The sequence below is a fragment of the Diceros bicornis genome, unplaced genomic scaffold (genome assembly GCF_020826845.1).
Source record: "Diceros bicornis minor isolate mBicDic1 unplaced genomic scaffold, mDicBic1.mat.cur scaffold_262_ctg1, whole genome shotgun sequence".
In the NCBI taxonomy this organism is placed as follows: Eukaryota; Metazoa; Chordata; class Mammalia; order Perissodactyla; family Rhinocerotidae; genus Diceros; species Diceros bicornis.
The window spans coordinates 281,524-299,604 of NW_026691138.1; the positions used below are offsets into that span (position 1 = coordinate 281,524).

At 44.9% G+C, this 18,081-nt stretch overlaps 1 long non-coding RNA gene across 2 annotated transcripts in view; it reads right to left on the bottom strand.

Annotated features, from left to right (window-relative positions):
- The window catches only part of LOC131402764 (uncharacterized), a 77,359-nt gene that overhangs the window by 10,453 nt on the left and 48,825 nt on the right, over positions 1–18,081 (bottom strand). Inside the window, exons 1-3 of one of the 2 annotated variants that reach the window (XR_009218947.1) lie at positions 4,573–4,638; positions 1,583–1,697; positions 916–1,089 (exon numbers count right to left, since the gene is read on the bottom strand). This is a non-coding gene — a long non-coding RNA (uncharacterized LOC131402764). Of the gene's footprint in view, positions 1–915; positions 1,090–1,582; positions 1,698–4,572; positions 4,639–18,081 lie in introns of those variants that run through there. The other variant, XR_009218948.1, reaches the window with a different exon arrangement.

An 18,081-nucleotide genomic window follows, 5' to 3' on the forward strand; every position in this document is an offset into this window, starting at 1 on the left:
CACTATTGGTCACCTCTCCAGTAACTATTCCATCTCCTCTTCCTCACTCCTAACAGAATCACACTTGGGTTCCAGCAACCACCCTCCTCCACACATAGTCATGTGCTTTAGAGGAAGATGACTCCATTCTTGATTTTAGGAAGTAGATAATGTTGAGACTTAAGTCAGTCATGGCCACCTCTTTTCTCCCTGTCAGTGATTAGTTAAAGAATGGCATGAGTGAAAGCAGGAAAAGAAGTTATTGCATGCTCTAAACAAGAGATGGTAGTTTGGACCAGGGAGTTGTCAATGGAGATAGAGATTTGCACGGAGAGATAAGGTAGAGCAACGTGTACAGGATGTCTCCTAGGTTTCTGGCTTAGGCAAATAACGATCAATCTTTTCCATATAGTCAAAGCCAGAGAAATATTTTTTAAAAATGAATAGTCTTATGTTATTCTTAATATATTTCTCTTAAATAAACCTAATTAGAACTACTCAAGGATCATACCTAAAACATATCTCATCCTCATGCAGGATACTGGCTTCAGAAGTTCATGCAAACTTATCAAGAATGAATGAGGCTAACTAGATTTTGTCTTACAATACAAATCAATGTTTTCTAAAATTCTAACCTATAATTAACAATCCTGCCTACAAATAACAGCAATTTCTGAATATCATTTATTTTGCCTTGCCTGCTTCAAAAAATGATTTAAGCTAGCAAAATGTCCAAATCAATTAAAAGCCAAGCCAAGAATAAAGTAGTCCAAGGATTTCTGACCACTCTTGTGTTATCTAAAAATAATTCTAGAGAAATTAGACGGAGGTATCTAATTAATTATGCTCATCCAATTTATCAAATTAGGTCTCATAACAACAGTAATGAAGGTTCCTATTACAGATACAACAGACCCAGGCAAAAATATAACCTACCTTGACAAGTTGATGAAGTGCCATTTCTTTCAGAAGGTGGTATACTTGGACTGTTGAAATGACGTGAAGTTCCTCGGTCCTCGCCATCGTTTGTAAAATTCTTTGAATGGCACGTACAACGACGTGACAATGGTACTTCAGCTTTTTTGCTTAAGCTTTCATCCGCTGGCTTCCCTAAAAGTGAAAGAACCTCTATTTATAATATTTCTAATTCAAAAAACATTAATCATCCTCTGCAGCTACAGTGAGCAACCACTCGAATTTGCCCTGGATTGGGAGGTTTCCCAGGCTGTAAGATTTTCAGTGCTAAACCTGGGAAAGTACCTGGCAAATCTGGACAAGTTGGTCACCCTATCTGTAGCATGAAATTAGGACAGGAGAGAAACACTTATGATGTCAGAGACATTTACAGAGAAATTATCATCAATTTGCATAATTTACAAAAAGATAATAGTCAAAGATTAATAATGTAATAAAGGCACAACCACTTGAGTATTCGTTTATATTGAGACATTAAAATATCAAGCAGGGAGGATTAAAAGAAAGACCAAAAGTATATTCTTAGTTACTGCTATTTCTTTAAATGAATCATTCTGGATGAAAAGTACTTTATTATATTTTTTTCAAGTCCCAATAATCAAGCTGAATATATCAACCAAATACTCACCACGAAGAAGAGACTGTTGCCACGCTAAAGCAGCACAAAGTAAGACTAAGCTGTTCCCACTTTCTGTAGGGCTCTCCAACAAACAATGCTGCTTACTTTTTAATCCTCGGACAATCTATTGACACAAAAACAATAAAAAAAAAATCAGTAAACAATTTACTTCATTAAGGTCTGTCTCCATCACAAGTACAAACACAACAAGTAAGGTTGTACTTGAGGGAACATAGCAATAGCAGAAGGGAGAATTAGTATTTAGTTCAATCTAGACCTTATTCCTTTATCTTTCTCCCTAAAATTATGTTGGACTTAAAAACATATGGGCATAAAAGAAATGAACAAAGCTATTTGTGCCTTAATGATGCAAGCACCGTCATTTCTGTAAAACTAGAGTACACTAATATCTTGGATGAAAATTTAATGGAGGATTCTGTTAGGGGGAGTGTAAATCACTACAACCACTTTGGAAAGAAATTAACAATTTCTAGCAAAGTTGAAGATATCCAACACTAGGAAGTCCAGTCCTATGTATATATCCAAAACCTTTCCCACAGGAACATAAGGAAACATGCATAAGAAAGTTCAGAGCAACATTGTTTAGAATTGCAAAAGAATGTAAACAACTTAAATGTCTGTCGAAAGGAAAATGGATAAAAAATTCTGGTATATTCATACAATGGAATACTACACAGCAATTAAAATAGATTAACAATCAATAAGGCTACTTCTTAAAAATAATGTTAAGCAACTAAAAACACTTCTGAACAAATATAGGTACAGTATCATATCATTGCACAAAGTTTAAAAACAGGTAAAGTAATGCTCTATATTGTTTACGGATACATACATATGTAACAAAAGTATAACAACACGTCTAGGAAAGAAAAAGAATAAATTCAGCATAATAGCAATGTTACTTGCAAACAAGGTATAAAGTAAATATGGCAAAATATTAAGATTGAACAACTCTGGAAAGTTTGCTTACTCATTTGTCTATTAATTTTCTATATGATTGAAACATCTCAAAAGATATGGTGAGAAATATAGTATTCTGTGTAAAAGACAGTAAATACTTTGTAGAAGGTAGTAATTCCGTAAAGTAAATAGAAGTGCCAAATGAGCTGAGAATAGTTTTCAGAATATTCTCCTTTGCCTCCTAACCATATACAGTTTATAGTGATCAGGATTATTTTTCGAAAGGTGACATGTTCTTCCATGAACCCAGCAAATATTTTCAATCCATTTACTATCTGAGAAAATGAATGTAGTCACAGATTCAGTATACGTTATTAATTATCAGCATCTTTATCTTAATGAAGACTTAACTGCTGAAAGATACTTGCAGAATTCATTATAGCAAGCTATGATGGACAAGCTTTACAAGGAAAGTTCATCTTCACCCCACCAACTGTACATTCAGACCATATTGAAGAGTCACGCTTTCTTGTTTACTTAGATTCCTAACTGCAGCAGAAACGAAAATCAAGGCTGAAACAATGCCATTCAAAGAAAACCAGATACCCAACTAGACTAGGACAGAAGTCTAGAAATAAAAAGGGGATTCCTAAATGTATCAACAAAACAAATGCAAGTAAAAGAATTTCCTAGTCTTAACCATCACACTGGTTGAGAACATGTCTCGGAATCTGACAAATCCGGATCTGTATCCCTACTCTGCCAAAGCTGTGGACCAGGAGGTAGAAGTACGAGTTCTAGATCAGGTTCCCACAACTCAGATGTGTTTCCTTGATCATGTCTTCACTTCTCTAGACTAAGATCCTTATCTGTAATAATCCCTAATTGAAAAACTGTTGTAAGGGAGAAAATGCCTTGGCACACAGTAGGTGCTTGATAATTCTGATTTAAAGGTCAGAAGGGTATAATGAAAAGAAGATGGGCTTTGGAGTAAAGCAAGCCTAAGTGTGAGTCCCACTGTGTGAATCACTGAACCTCAGTCTGTTTCTTCATCTGTGCAATGGAGATGAGATTATCCACCTGATAGAGTTTTGACGAAAATTAGCCAGGCATTGAGTTAAGAATTAAGTAAGGTAATGGATAGAACGTGCCTAAACTCCAGTACTTGACACAGAGGAGGTGATCTACTTTAATCCCCACCTCTTCTAAACCACCTATGCTTAAACTAGGATCCAGAGACGCAAGTCTGAGACTGTGATCTCTTGCCATTGCGTGCAGAAGTCTTGGTACATGACTGCGTTTCTCTGAAGAGAAAGTCCATGGATTTCTCATTCCCAGAACTATATCCTAATAAAATAACTGAAAACAGAGGGGAGACTGATATGCACCGTTATTAACTGAGGACTTCCTTGCAATAGTGAAAATAAACCGGCAAATTCGACCTGGGGATGGAGGGATGGTTAAAAGAGCAATTCAACAGCTTATGAAGGCAATTATACCCTGACCCCTAGCCTGTGTGTTCCAAAACAAGCTAAGAACCACTATTCTGAGGTATTTCCCAGTTCTAATATTCTGTGATTCTCTCTGTGCAACTCGAGAAGAGATTTGGTGGCCTCTAACCCCTTCACCGCAGCCAATAACGCAACGCCGGCTAGCTCCTCAGATACAGCCTAGAAATCCACCCCGCCCGCAGTCGCCGCCATCCCCCAGGGGATAAAGGACGAGGCCCCGATCCGCCTCCCGCCGTCGCCCCCGCCGCCACGAGTCAGCGGGGACCGAGGGGGCCCGGGCCCTCTCACCGGGGGTCGGGACAGGCTCCCTCCGGCCTCCGCGTGCTCAGACCCCCGAGGCCCGGGACGCGGTCACCCCGACGGCCCGCACGGCGGCCAGGCGAGAGCAGAAGGCTCCCTTCGGGCAGGCTGCGCGCCGCCCCACGAGAGACAGGCTGGCCTGTTCTGAGGAAAACCGAGGCAGCGCTGCCTGGGCTCCGAGTCCCGGGAGAAAAGGAAATGGTATCCGCGAGCACACACGGCGGAGCCTGGCAGAGAGGAGAGGCCCCAAACCTCTCGCCTCCTCACCGGGCTGCCACTCCCGGGCCGAGCGCGGACTCCGGCGCCTCACCCGCTCCCTCCTCCGCTCTCTCCACGCCGCGCGCCCGTGCGCTCCCGGACGAATTCCCGCCTCCCGCCCCCTCAACTCCCAGCACCCAATCACCCGCCAGAGCAGAAACCAAGCAACCAATCCCGGCGTGAGGTTAGGGGGCGGGAACCCTGGCCCCCGAGGGAAGCCTCCGCAATAAAAACCCGCGCAAAGTATTTCGTGGCCCGGAGGCGAAAGCTGGAAGAGCGAAGGATGCTCGCAGACCGCAGGGTTTAAAGGAAAAGTCTTCTCCGTTTTGAGATTTTGAAACCGGCGACTTAACCCGTGCATCCGTTCCCTTGGAAACTCGCAGTCTCATTCTTCAGGTCTGTAGACCAAGCGAAAGCAAACCCTTTGAAGCCTTGCCGGGTTCTTCCCAGAGCGCCCGTCAGCGCCGCTCAGCTCACGTTTCCGACCTTCACGGCGGCCTGGGTGTGGCACAGACGGAGGCGGGAACTGCCAGACGCCCGAGCCCGGCCAGGCGACAAGGCTGGTTGACGACTGGCCGCAGAACCTCAGGATGTTCCAGGCTTCCCCGGGTACCGAGTTCAACCAGAGCAACGCTCTAGAGCGCTCCCGCCCCGGTCACTTCTGCTCCATCAAGGCTCATCCGCCTTCTGTCCCTCCTAAAACCGGGTTGTTCTTCTTTGCCACGAAGAGCACTTCAGCTTCCTCGAAGGTAGGGAGTTAATCGTGATCTCTCCAAATTGTGATTTTGTCAATTTCTGAATAGCCTAAGCTTGGCTCCGATACTAGTGTCTCAAAAAAGTAAAACGTGAGACATTTTCTCAAGTTGGAGCAACTAGTGTGGGGAGAGGTTTGCTGCAGGGGGAGCAGCGGGAGGAGAGTGGATTTGTTTGCTTCCCTTTCAGTTTTACTGCATCTTCCCCAATTGCAAAATGTACAGTGCTAAAAATAAATTCTACCTTTTAATTTAGTAATCTCAGGCTCAAAAATTTACCCTAAAAGAGTAATCCAAAAGAAAGAAAAAGTAAAAATACCTAAATTGAGAACATTGCCTATTGTAATCCTGAAAAAAGTCATCAACCTCCGGGTCTAGTAATAGCACCCTATACGGTTATGATATATCAGTTTGATCATTATGAAGCCAATAAAATAATTATCAAAAGTAAACAACTTGCAAAAAAAATTTCATATAAAGTTAAATGAAAGAAAGCAGACTCCCTACTGGGTATTATGAATTCCACTATGTGAAAATATATGTGCATAAGCAAAGATGGAGGGAAAGTATAAAAAGTGTTAACTTACTGTTAAAACAGTGGAATGAAGGATAATTTATCAATACTTAAAAATATCTTCAAATTTTTATTCTGCTTTTACAATTTTTTAAATATCAAATCGTTTATGTAACTGCTCCAGGGAAACTACTACGATTTTCCTCTGCTCAATTCCTAAGGCTCTCAACCGACTCTAGCCTTGTATGGCCATTTGACGTGTGTGGCGTTAACAGAAGTGGATACACGTAGGCTCTGGAGTCAGACAGTCCTGGATTCCAGTCCCTTGTACTGTTCCTTTCAGGTGAACAGTAGTGAAAGAAAACACAAAAAACTACAAGTTCATTTGATAAAGAATATGAATGTTTATAAACCAATATTCAAAATAGCTGCACACTTCTGTTTTCACTTGAATAAAAAGATCACATTATGACAAATGTTGTAACCTTAACTTAAAATACATGATTTCCTTCATTAAGTAGTAGATAATAACAACAATAAACAAACACATAGAGACAGAGATTGGATTGGTCGTTACCAGGGGGGAAGGGGCGAGGGAGGAGGGTGAAAGGGATAATTCGGTACATGTGTGTGGTGATGGGTTGTAATTAGTATTTTGGTGGTGAACATGATGTATTCTATGCGGAAATAGAAGTACAATGATGTACACCTGAAATTTTTACAATGTTCTAAACCAATGTTACTGCAATAAACAAAAAATTAAAAATAAAATAAAAAATACATGAATATTAACATTTACTAATATAGTTACACATTTTGTTTACATCATCAACAAATGTGATGAAAACCAGCATGTTGTTATTTAAACACAGCAGGTTTTGACCAGCCTTTGAAAACTGATCCAAGAATGTGTGCTGCATTGAGTTAGAAACCATTTATTTCAACCTTTTCTGAACTCCTAGAGGTTTCCTACTCACATAAAATATTCCAAAGCCTCAGTTTAAAATAAAACAAAAGAACACAGGACCGCTGTATTTATTCTTAGAAGACTACAAAACTGCCTTTTTTAAAAATATGAAAATTCTTACAGTATTTTTTAAGTGTATGCTTTTATTTTTCACATCGAAATTACTTGATTGAACATTAAGCATCTGATATCTCAGGGAAGGCCAGCCCAGTATCCTGTTTTTCAGAGCTGACCGGGTGTTTCTGATGCAATCTATGGACCAGCAGAGACCCATTTGACTAAAGAAGAAATAATTAATCAAGTGTTCTCTAAACATTGCTGCATAATGGAATCAACTGGGGAATCTTAAAAAAAAATACTAATGCCTGACTCCCAACCGCAGACATTCTGATTTAATTGGCATGGGTTACAATTGGGGATCAAGAGTTTTAACAGCTCTCCAGGTGATTTTAATGTGCAGCAAAATTTGGAGCCACCACAATGATGCAAGACACAACAGTGATCTAAGTCACAATTAGCCACAAATGACAGATGCCTATACAGGAGAACTCACTTTTAAAGTTTCTCAAGTAGGAAATACTTTATAGTTTCTCTCTGTTTCTTAAGATCAAATTTATGCTTTTTCTGAAAGTTATAATGACTCTTTAATTAGTAGTCTTCAGAGGGGATTTATATTGTTAAACACTCAACAATTTTTTTCAACCATTAAGTTTAGGTTATTGTATATAATCACTGCTATACACTTATCTATTACGTGTAACAATACACTGAAATTACCTTCTAGGCATCACGGTATTAAGAACCATGCATAGTTTATTGACTGTTTGAAGCATTCTCCACAGAACCCCTGAATTCAATAGCTGGTTCATATTGGATGTTAATACTTCTGCATATGGTATAAGTTCACTGGCAGAGAGTAGAGTCAAGCGTTCTAGAATCTGTATCGTTTCCATATGTCTTACTGGGACAGCTGAAAATGCTAAAGGGGAAACTTAGCAGTCATAATCTAAATTCTATACAGCTTACCAAATAAGAAGTAACATTGCTCTCTCAGACTACAGGCCAAACAAATCAAGAAAATAATGTTGCTCTAAATGTAAAACTTTCAATCCTAGCCCTAGTTTTGGCCATACTTAAAATAAGGACTTTAAGAAAAATTCATTTAGGTGTAGTTATTTCACAAAGAACAAAACCTATCTCATTTAAGAAATCACATTAGTGACCCAAAGACAAGGTTCATTTCCTTGGTGATTCAGAAAGATTTTAAAAATGGATTGAAATATGAAAATATACCCAAATATTGCCTTTGGTAGTCACATTCATTTGAAAGATTGGAATTTGTTGACCCTTTATAGGTTATAAGCACTCAGCAGATCGCTGTTATTCAATAATATCAATCCTGTGCTCTTCAATAGAACAGACACTAACCACATCTGGCTGTTGAGCACTTGAAATGTAGCTAGTCCAAAATGAGATGTGCAGTAAGTATAAAATATACACTGGATTCCTAAGAGTTAGTATGGAACAACAGTAAAATATCTCATTAATCGTTGTTTATATCGAGCACCTGATGAAATAATATATTAGATATATTGGGTTAAATAAAATAATTATTAAAATTAATTTTGCCTTTCTTTTTACTTGAATGTGGCTATAGAAAGTTTCAAATTATATGTTAAAATTATATGTGTGTCTTGCGTCTTATTTCTATTTGACAGTGGTGATCTAGAACACTATCCAGTAACCGCAAGTCCGTTGCTCTATTCCGTGGCACTTATTGCTGACTTCTTTCTATCGACCTTTCACACAACCTGTTCAGTGATATAACGTAGGACCTATGAGGTAACAGATACAAGCATATCAGAAATAAATGGTTAAAACTCCTTAAACTCAAAGAGAAATATTAAAATTATATTCACGAAAACGTTAGTATATCCCCAGGGAAATTCTGCATGATTTTAAGATTTCAATGAGCCTAACATCTCTTTGCACTACTAAAGGGGTAAAAGGAGTACCAATCTACTATACCTTCTTGGAGTTGTTTAGGAGAGTGGTTTTTGGCATTATTAGTCAGGAGCATTTCCCTTAACAGGGCGTGAGTCCCTGTGATGTTTTCTTCACAGATCCAATCTTTCACAATGCATAAATGCGAGTAGTTAGTTACAAGGAGACATAGTAAAGCAGAATGCGACCCTTAAAAATTTACAGAAAGTCAACTGGATTCTTCATTCTTAAACACAAAACTCATCTCTCTCCTCTCTCCCCCTCCCTTCTCCCTTTCACTATCAGCAATCCAAAGGAAGTTGCACTTCTTGTGCATGCATACTAGAGTTTGAGAACTTCTGTTAGGTAGTTCAGCCAGGGAATCTGCTTAGATAAAGATCCCCAAGTGATCTGATACAGGGAAGTTGGAAACTACTACTTTTATCAAAAGTTCTCAAGCTTTCTTCCACTCTATCCCAACATAAAAGTCTTTCATCAGGAAAAGTTGTTTGACATAGCCATAGTTCAAGAGTTGAGAGGGGGAGGAAAGAAAAAGATAAGAAAAGAATGTCCATTTGGGGGAGATCATATATGGTTTTAAAAAGGCCTCACTCAGAAATTCTGATGACTAGTGGTATAGTGATTTGCATGCTCTGCTGCAGTGGCCCCAGGTTTGCAGGTTCGGATCCCGGGCACAGACGCACACACCACTCATCAAGCCATGCTGTGGCAGCATTCCACATACAAAATAGAGGAAGATGGGCACAGAAGTTAGCTCAGGGCCAATTTTCCTCAAGCAAAAAAAAGAGAGGAAGGTTGGCAAAGGATGTTAGCTCATGGCCGGTCTTCCTCACCAAAACAATAAAAGAAATTCTGATAGGCTTCTATAGGAGAACATGTCATCTCCTCCAACCCAGTTGACAATCATTGCTATACATGGGTAAAATTCAAGTTGCTCACTTTAAATACCTAAAAGTTCTCAGGCACTTTATATTTTCTCATTTCACCCTAACATTCCTACAAGGTAAGCAATATTGTCTCCATTCTACTGTACGGAAACAGGCTGAAAGACATTTATTAATATCCCAAAGTCACACAGCTAAGTATGTCAGCCAGTCGAAGCAGTACTGGTGATACCCACAAGAGGATGCAATTGTCTTCCTTCAAGAAGTGTTAAGGAAGCTCCAAAGGAATGGGAAAGCTTCCTTTTTGTAAATCAAATGCTTGTTTCTAACCTTTTGCTTATACCATGGTTTGACTATTCGTGACTATTACTGTGTAATATCAATAATGAGAAAGTAAATGATGATATTGTAAAAATGCCTATTTAGATATATGAGATACCACTATGCTAAGTGCTTGGCACATAAATACTTAATAAATATTTTTACTATATTACTAGTATCATTATCAGAGTTGTAAGTGTAGTAGTAATAACATTAGTAGCAACAATGGTACTTTAGATACAATCATCAACTTCTCATGCAACTTAAATCAAATCATACCAGTGCTTAGTCCCAGTAGGGATGGTATCTGCTTCCTTTCTCATAGAAACTGCTTAAAATTGATGTTTCTGTTTGAAAAGACACTGTAACAATCAAAAGTGGTATGATTTTAAAGTTCAAAAGTCTCAATGCACAAGTATGTGTACAGTGAAGACTATCCGAAGGCCGGTACCGCAGCATAGTGTTTAAGTGCGTGCGCTCTGCTGCTGGCGGCCTGGGTTCGGATCCCGGGTGCACATTGAGGCACCACTTCTCAGGCCGTGCTGTGGCGGCGTCCCACATAAAGTGGAGGAAGATGGGCATGGATGTTAGCTCAGGGCCAGTCTTCCTCAGCAAAAAGAGGAGGATTGGCATGAATGTTAGCTCACGGCTGATCATCCTCACAAAAAAACAAAACAAAACAAAAAAAATCCAAAAACAGTCATACAAGTGACTGCTTACAATAGTACAAATCAGTCTACATTTCATAATCTCTTCAATAAAACAGTTCCCAAATGCTGCCAAATACAACATAATTTCTTTGGAATTAGATTATGCAAAGATACGAGTAAATAAATGAAGACACCTGGCTGAAGATGACCAAAGAAGGTTCATGTTCCTCCTTGAAACCAACCACAACACAGAAAGAAAAAGAAAATTCCGACTTCAAGGAAACAAACAAAAAAACCCACACTCAAATGTTATTAAAAAAAAAGAAAATATTATAAAAAAATTAAATTTCAAAAATATCACTATTTCTATGGCAGTTTTACACTAAAACTATTATAGTAATTCTATGCTGTGGAATATTATAGAGCAATTAGAAACAATAAGGTAGATCCACATGTACTGACAAGAAAAGATTTCCAAGAAATATATTAAATCTCCAGACCAAAAGGAAAACGACAAGCACCCAGAAATCAACCCTGAAAGCACAGAAATGTATAACCTTAATGACAGAGAATTCAAAATAGCTATCACAAAAAAGCTCAATTAAATATAAGAAAACAGACAATTCAATGAAATCAGGATTTTTTTCACAAAAGAGATTGAAACTATAAAGAAAAATCCATCAGAAATCCTAGAGCAGTCAGTTAGTCTTCACGAAGTGCTTTCCGACATTTGATCAGTTTTAGAACAAGTAGCAGGGTTCTTCCTATCGCACACCCCCTCTTTTCCCAGAGTGTGTGTGGCATGAGGGTGGAGGCTGCACGTGCAAGCCGGTCATGGGAAATGTCACTTCAGCACTGGTTTCTGGGCAGAACTGCAAGATTTAGGGTGGAGTTATTTCCTTCTTTCCTCCTTGTCTTCTGGGGTGACTCCCTCCCCCCACAGTCCCCCAGGTGGGCTCAAGCACCCAGGATGGCAGCTATGGTGATGGGTGACCCGAGTTCACTTTTGGTTGGAGAGGCCTACAAAAGGCCAGCAGCAGCCTTTTGTAGCCACATTTCACAGGTGGCGCCTCAGAGAGTCTTTGGAACCGCAGCAGCACAGAACATCTGATTTCGCTTGTTTTAGTCTCAGAGAAACTGATACATGTTGTTTTGCATGTAGGAGCATCAAAGGGAATTTGTCCTGCAGTTCTGAGTGTGCCCTGCCCTGCCTGGCTCTCGACTCTTCATTTTTCTTGCCACATCTGCGTCTGTGGGTGCCATCCACCTGTCTTTCTCAGCACCTGAAGCTCAACGAGAAGCGCACACTGGCCTTGCCTCCTTGGAGTCTTCAAGGGCGCCCTGCTCTATGATCACGTACTTTGGGGCATTAGCTCTAAGCAGCCTGTCCATGGTGGCTATCTGGCTGGTGGCTCACCCTGCCTGGATGCCAACCTGGTTTCCACCCTTCTCCTTGAGCGAGTAGTGGACACCCACCCCAGCCTGCAGCATCTCCTGCCTGGGCTCTGCCAGTGAGCCTGGGGACCACCACTGTGAGTTTTGCAGGAGAAAGAGAGGAAGAAGTCCAAGCTCATACCCAACTATGTCTGGCCGTTAGTCCCTTCCAACCTCTTCAGATACTTAACCTGGTCATTTACTGGGAAAGTAACAGGTTTAAAACATGATTCCAGGCCGATGCCCACACCAGGGAGCAGAAGAACAGAGTCTGTCCCCATTAGTCCTGTTACCAGAGGGGCAGGAGCTGGGCAGGGAGCAGGACAGAAGGAAAGACCAGTGCTGCTGCAGCTGCTGTACTTGTCCCTCATCCACGCGTACCAGGTTTCCAAATGAGCCTGTGGGGCCAGCACAGGCCACAGAGGAAAGGCTAGAGAGAAGCAAAATCCTTCTTGACTCTTCTTTTGGGTGCCCACTGGGCTCAGTGGAGGTCCAAATGCTTACCCCATTTCTAAGGAAGTGCTTTTGTGGGTCTTCAGCCCTCCCCCCAGCTGATGGTCTCTGTCCTCAAGCGCCGGACAGAGGTGATGGTGCTCTGAGCTGACAGCTTGTGACAGCCCTTCAGGCCTGGCCTCTGAGGTCCACTCTCATAGTAGGCAGAGGCCCCCTGAAGACAGCTCAGCCTGGGCCTCCTCCCAGCATTCACGCCTGGTGCTTGGGAAGCATGCACAGCCTCACACAGCTCCCTGTGGCCCTGAGGACCTGGGAGTTGGCCAGTCTCTGCCTTTAGAGCCTTGGGACAGGTGTCGGGTACCAGTCTCTGTGAACTTTGAGCCCCAGGGATGCTCCACATGCCTCAGCTCAACCTCGCCCGGGGAAGACAGAGGCAGAATGCAGAGACACTGACAACTCACTCAAAAGACAATCTCTCTTTTGGACTTCTGAACCCATAGGCAAGGTGGGACCCCACAGCAGAGGAAGCTCTCCTGGAAGGAGGAAACACACTACTATGGTCTGGTAGCTTGACAACACAAGAGTTATCTGGAGGGGAGAAAAACGTGGAAAGATCAGATGAGAGTGACTAAAAGTTGGTGTCTAATGCACAGCTCATACACGTTTACAAAATTAACATGTGAGAACAAAAATAGCCTTGGTTCTCACAGCTCCTCACCTCCTTCTGGGATTTACTTGCTGCTGTGGGATCCAGGTGACCATCCAGAGCCCAAACGCAGCCTTGCAGGCTGTAGACTTCAGACTGGAAAACCCTGCACCCTGGCATGGGAGGGCCACCGGGGGAAGATTTGGAGCCCCTGGAGCCATTTAAAATTTAGGAGAAACCAGCCATGAAGACTTGGACACCATCCTCAAGGGCAGTTCCTTGCCTTGGTCTGTGTGGATGCACGGTGAAGGAGGGTGCTCCTAGGCTCCAGTGGCTGTCAGAGTCCCTGGCCCACACCAGGTGTTGTCCAGCCCGTCCCCAACACCTCCACTCGGCCTGATGGAAGAGGAGACCAGCAACCAGTGGGGTGCTTACCTGCTCCCCAAACCTGCTGGTCCAAGTTGCACTGCAGGGATTCCAAAAGAACAGAGGATGTTTTGGGGGGGAAAATAACATCTTCCATCTGTCATTCATTGCTCCTGACTAGACACATTTCATCTTTACAACTGAGACCAAATGGATGGTGAAGGAGCCCTGAGAGGAGAGGGGATGTTGGAGATGCATGACAGCTATTGCTGGGTTAGCCGGTGTCAGCAACACCAGAGCACACTTCCTGTGACCCCATTCACTCCCATTCAGCTCTGGGCTCTCTGAAGTCCCAGGGAGCAGGGGCCAAGGCTGGGGCCTTAGGAGTCAGACGGGCCCGACCAGCTATGTGACCATGGGCCAAGTGCCTCCTGGATAGGGGGACTCAGGGAGACATAGTATGTGCCGATGCTCACTTATTATTATTCTTCTGATTGCTGTTGTCTTTCCCCACCCCAGACGAGACGCTGGGCTGGATTCAGTGCACCTGCATCTATAGAGTGTCTGCCTGTGGCAGGTGCCAGAGGGGCAATGATGAAAAGGATGCTAAGGAATACTTTAGACCCATCGCAGGCACCACTCAGGAGGCGTGGGAAAGTAGAGGGTGGAGTTCTCAGGAATGGATTGAGTCTTTAGAATATTTGTCCCCAAATGTCCTTAAATAAGACAGACTTTTGGTGCTAACGTGCCGCATTATTAAAACAAAATGACAAAATATCCCTGTAGGAATTGTGTTCACGGGTTTCCATATCTGAGGGTCTCATCTTTGCAGGGCCTTGATCGAGTGCCGGGCCTGAGAAATGCCAGTGGTTGAGGACCCAGATGGCAAGATGTGGGGCTCTGAGCCTGCTGGCTGGACAGGACACACTGCTAGCACGGGCTGTCTATGGGCATCCGATCCTTTCTTGACCTACTTGATGTCAATGCCCATAGTCTCTAGTTTTGGGGTGGGACTTTTTCTAGCAGTGACAACTTGGCCCTCAGCTTCAAAAAGTATGAACCAAAGCATATGCTTGCCTTTTGAAATGCTGGGGCCGAAGGCTCTGTGGCCGCCCCATTTGGCCGCACTCTTCATTCCCACACTGGAACATTCATGCTATGTCTGCAAGCACAAGCTACTCCCTACACATGCAATACAGCAAAGCCTTTTTTCCAGGAACACACATGACATCCAGAGAGCTCATCATGGAGACACTGGGACCCCAAGGGGTTTGACCATGTAGAGTTCATCTTTCCTGCAGGCACAACATTTCTATTTCTCCCTTTCTACTCCTGGCGCCTTTTTTTGGTTTCTTACTCAGTTGGGTCCTTTGGGAAGTGGCTGCTGAGCTGTGTAGGAGAGCGAGAGGGGTGTGGGGGCTGATGCCTGATATGAAGGAGAAGGAAGCCCAAAGAGGCAGGAGACCCTCCCAGGAGCCTCACTGGCCCAGCAGGGAGGTGGGAGCCATGGCTGCCCCTGGAGGAGCCTACAGAGTGGAAAGGCCAGCCCAGCGCCCTCCACCCCAAATCTCCCCATGTGCTCCCTCCTGGAGCACTGCCACTGGTGGCCTTCAGCCAGCTGCTGGTCTTGCAGCTCAGTGGCGAGCTCTCTTGTGAAGAGGCTCTGAGTGGTGCTCTGTGAGGACAACACAGCCCATCTGCCGTGTCATGTGTGCAGGTAAATGCCCCTGCTCACATTTGGGGAGCAGATTCTCCAGGTCCAGGAAATGTCCCTCCTGAGGGGACACTCAGAAGAGGGAGGTCAGTGGTCAAACCACGGCCCCGACCTGCTGCAGCTGGTCCTGGGGCCAGTCTGACTGTCACTGCCTCCACTCAGCTGTCCCTTCTCAATGCTACTCTCCCTGAGACCCCCTCATCTCAGTAGTTCCCCGGGTGGGTGAAGCGAGACTTCCTCCTGCTCACACGCTGGTCAAGAGGGCGGTGCATGTCCACTCATGATCACTATGCCTAGGAGCAACTGGTCTGCACATACGAGCTGCCTGCCCACTGAAGTCTAGTTACGAAAGTGTTGGGAAGAACCATCTGGAGCAGGAGTCACGCTGGTCTCCTCCCGGAGGAACTCAGTTTGAGTCTGCCCAGCACTTCAAAGGCCCTGCCATCCAACTCAGCAGAAGTAAATGACCCACAGCCAAGAAGCTGGCCCTGTGGGGGCTCACTGACCTCAACCCTAACCTTGCTGGGGTCAGCCTTGAGGGGTCCCAGCCATAGGTGGGGGTTGCAAAGGCCACTAGGCCAGCTAAGGTCGCTGATCACTGCACTTTTGCTCCACATCAAGTTCAGAAACTCCACTCAACTCCTCCACTCCCCTTCTGAGAGGCGCAGATCACCAGTTTCAACAGACCAGTGTTGTTTTTCTAATTCATGCAGCTTCCCTCTGGAGGCTCTGGGGAGGATCCATTTTCTCACCTTTTCCAGCCTCTAGAGGTCACTGCATCCCTTAGCTCCTGGGCTCTTCCTTCAATTTCAAGGCTGGCAGTGTCCAGCAGAGTCCTCCTCACATCACTTCACTCTGACTCTGCCTCCGTCCTCACGTCTTCTCTCCTCTGACCCTCCTGCCTCCCTCTTCCACTTGTAAGAAATATGATTACTCTGGGCCCACCTGTGCAGCTCCCTGCACTGGGTCCTGCCCCACCCTGTTCTCCCTCCTTCAGGCATTAAGAACCTCCCCAACTGCATGAACCCCAACAAGTCCAACATGGCCCTAACCCATGTCGCTTCCAGGGTGGAGACCCATCATCAACAGCTGGTTCATCCTGGAGAGGGACCATAGCATCGCTTACTTCCAAGACAAGATGAATAACCAGGACATGCAGATGATGAAGCTCTTCAGTGGGGGTCTCCACAGGGCAGGAGGAGCCTTAGAGGCAGTGGTGTGGCCACACAGAGTGGGCTGCCTACCTGGGCCAGCACATCTAGCAGCTGCACTGAGCCTGTGGGTCAAACTGCACCCTGTGCACTGATGGGGGAGTGTATGTCTGTGTGTTCACCTGTGTGTGCACTTCGAGGTGTGGGTGTAAGGCCGCACTGTCTGTCTCTCCACCACCACTGTGAATCGACCCTTTTGGTCACTCTGCGTCCACCCAGATGATCTTTCTGACATCCTGGACCCTTAGGCCCTGTCCTCCGCCCACCTTCACTCAACCCCCACCACCCACTGCCCTGGCATCACTCTGCGCATTTAACCATCTCCACCATGACCGACACCCCCATTTATGGCCAGCCCACTCTAGCCAGTACCCACCAGTGTCTCTCCAGCCCACCCACTGGGGGTTCCCTCCCCTGATGAGTCCTCAGCCCACTGGGTCTCCGTCTGCCAACCTTGCTCCACGTTCGCTTTCCTTCCCCTATGTCACGTCCTTCCTTCCTCTGCACACACTGAGCTCCAGGACAGCCCCACGCTCCTGTCCTGCAACACTGTCCTGTTCCTTCCATGGTCCTGGCAAGGTAAAATCCATCCTGGGACCCATTCTGCACCTTCTCTGCACCTGCCCCAGCTGTGAGAGTGGCAGAGGCTGGTGCAGAGCGAGGGCTGGTCCCACCGTCACATCATGACGGCAGACCACAAGGCCCCTCGGTACTGCCCACACCCCTCCCAGTGTCCCCAGGTAACCTCACTCCTCCCTGCTCTAGGTGCATTTCACATGTCCATTCTCTCCTCACCATCCACCCCTGCTTCCCTGTGCAGGACAAACCTTTACCGCAAAGAAGGCTGAGTGCACGGATTGTGCACACTGCAGTGTGCACGGCTCGGTGGAGCAGGTTGTGGGTATGGTGTGCACACATGTTGCCAGCTGGGAGAGGGCTGAAGTGCAGCTTCTGAGACTCAGACTCCCCCAGGGAGAGGTCAGGCCCTGGTGGCTGGGAGGGGCAGACACCCTGGAAGGGACAAGGGCCACACCAAGGGACTGTCCCCTCTCCAGGATGAACATCTCAGGGGGCTTCAGGTTCTAATGGGCCAGGCTGGGAAGATGGGACTCCACTCAGGAGGGGCTGGGGGCTGATTCAGGTGAGGGGGAAGAGTGTGTAAGGTCACTGGCTCCTGGAGGCCGGGCACTGACAGCTTGAGCCCCCTCCTCTTGGTCTGGTCCCCCTGCAAGCCATCAATTGCAGGCATGTCCCTCATGGAGGGGCTTTAGCAGGGTGGACAGAGCACCCCTGAGCACAGGGAGTTCCACACCATCCCATCCACAGAGGGCAATTCTCTGCTCTCCGGGTCCAAGGGTACCCTTTCATGTGGAGTCTTCAGATAAGGGGACCACCCCAGGGGCCACAGCCACTCAGGCGGCTCCTTGGCTCAGGTGGCTCCTGTCCCAAATAGAAAAAAGTACAATGAAGAAAATAGGCAGGACCCATAATCCCACCACTATATCCACCTCCCCTAACTGCCAGGTCTGGTCCTTTGGGTTTGAGTGTGGATCAAACTGGGAAATTCGTTTTTGGCTTTTCATGGCATTTCCATCACGCTGC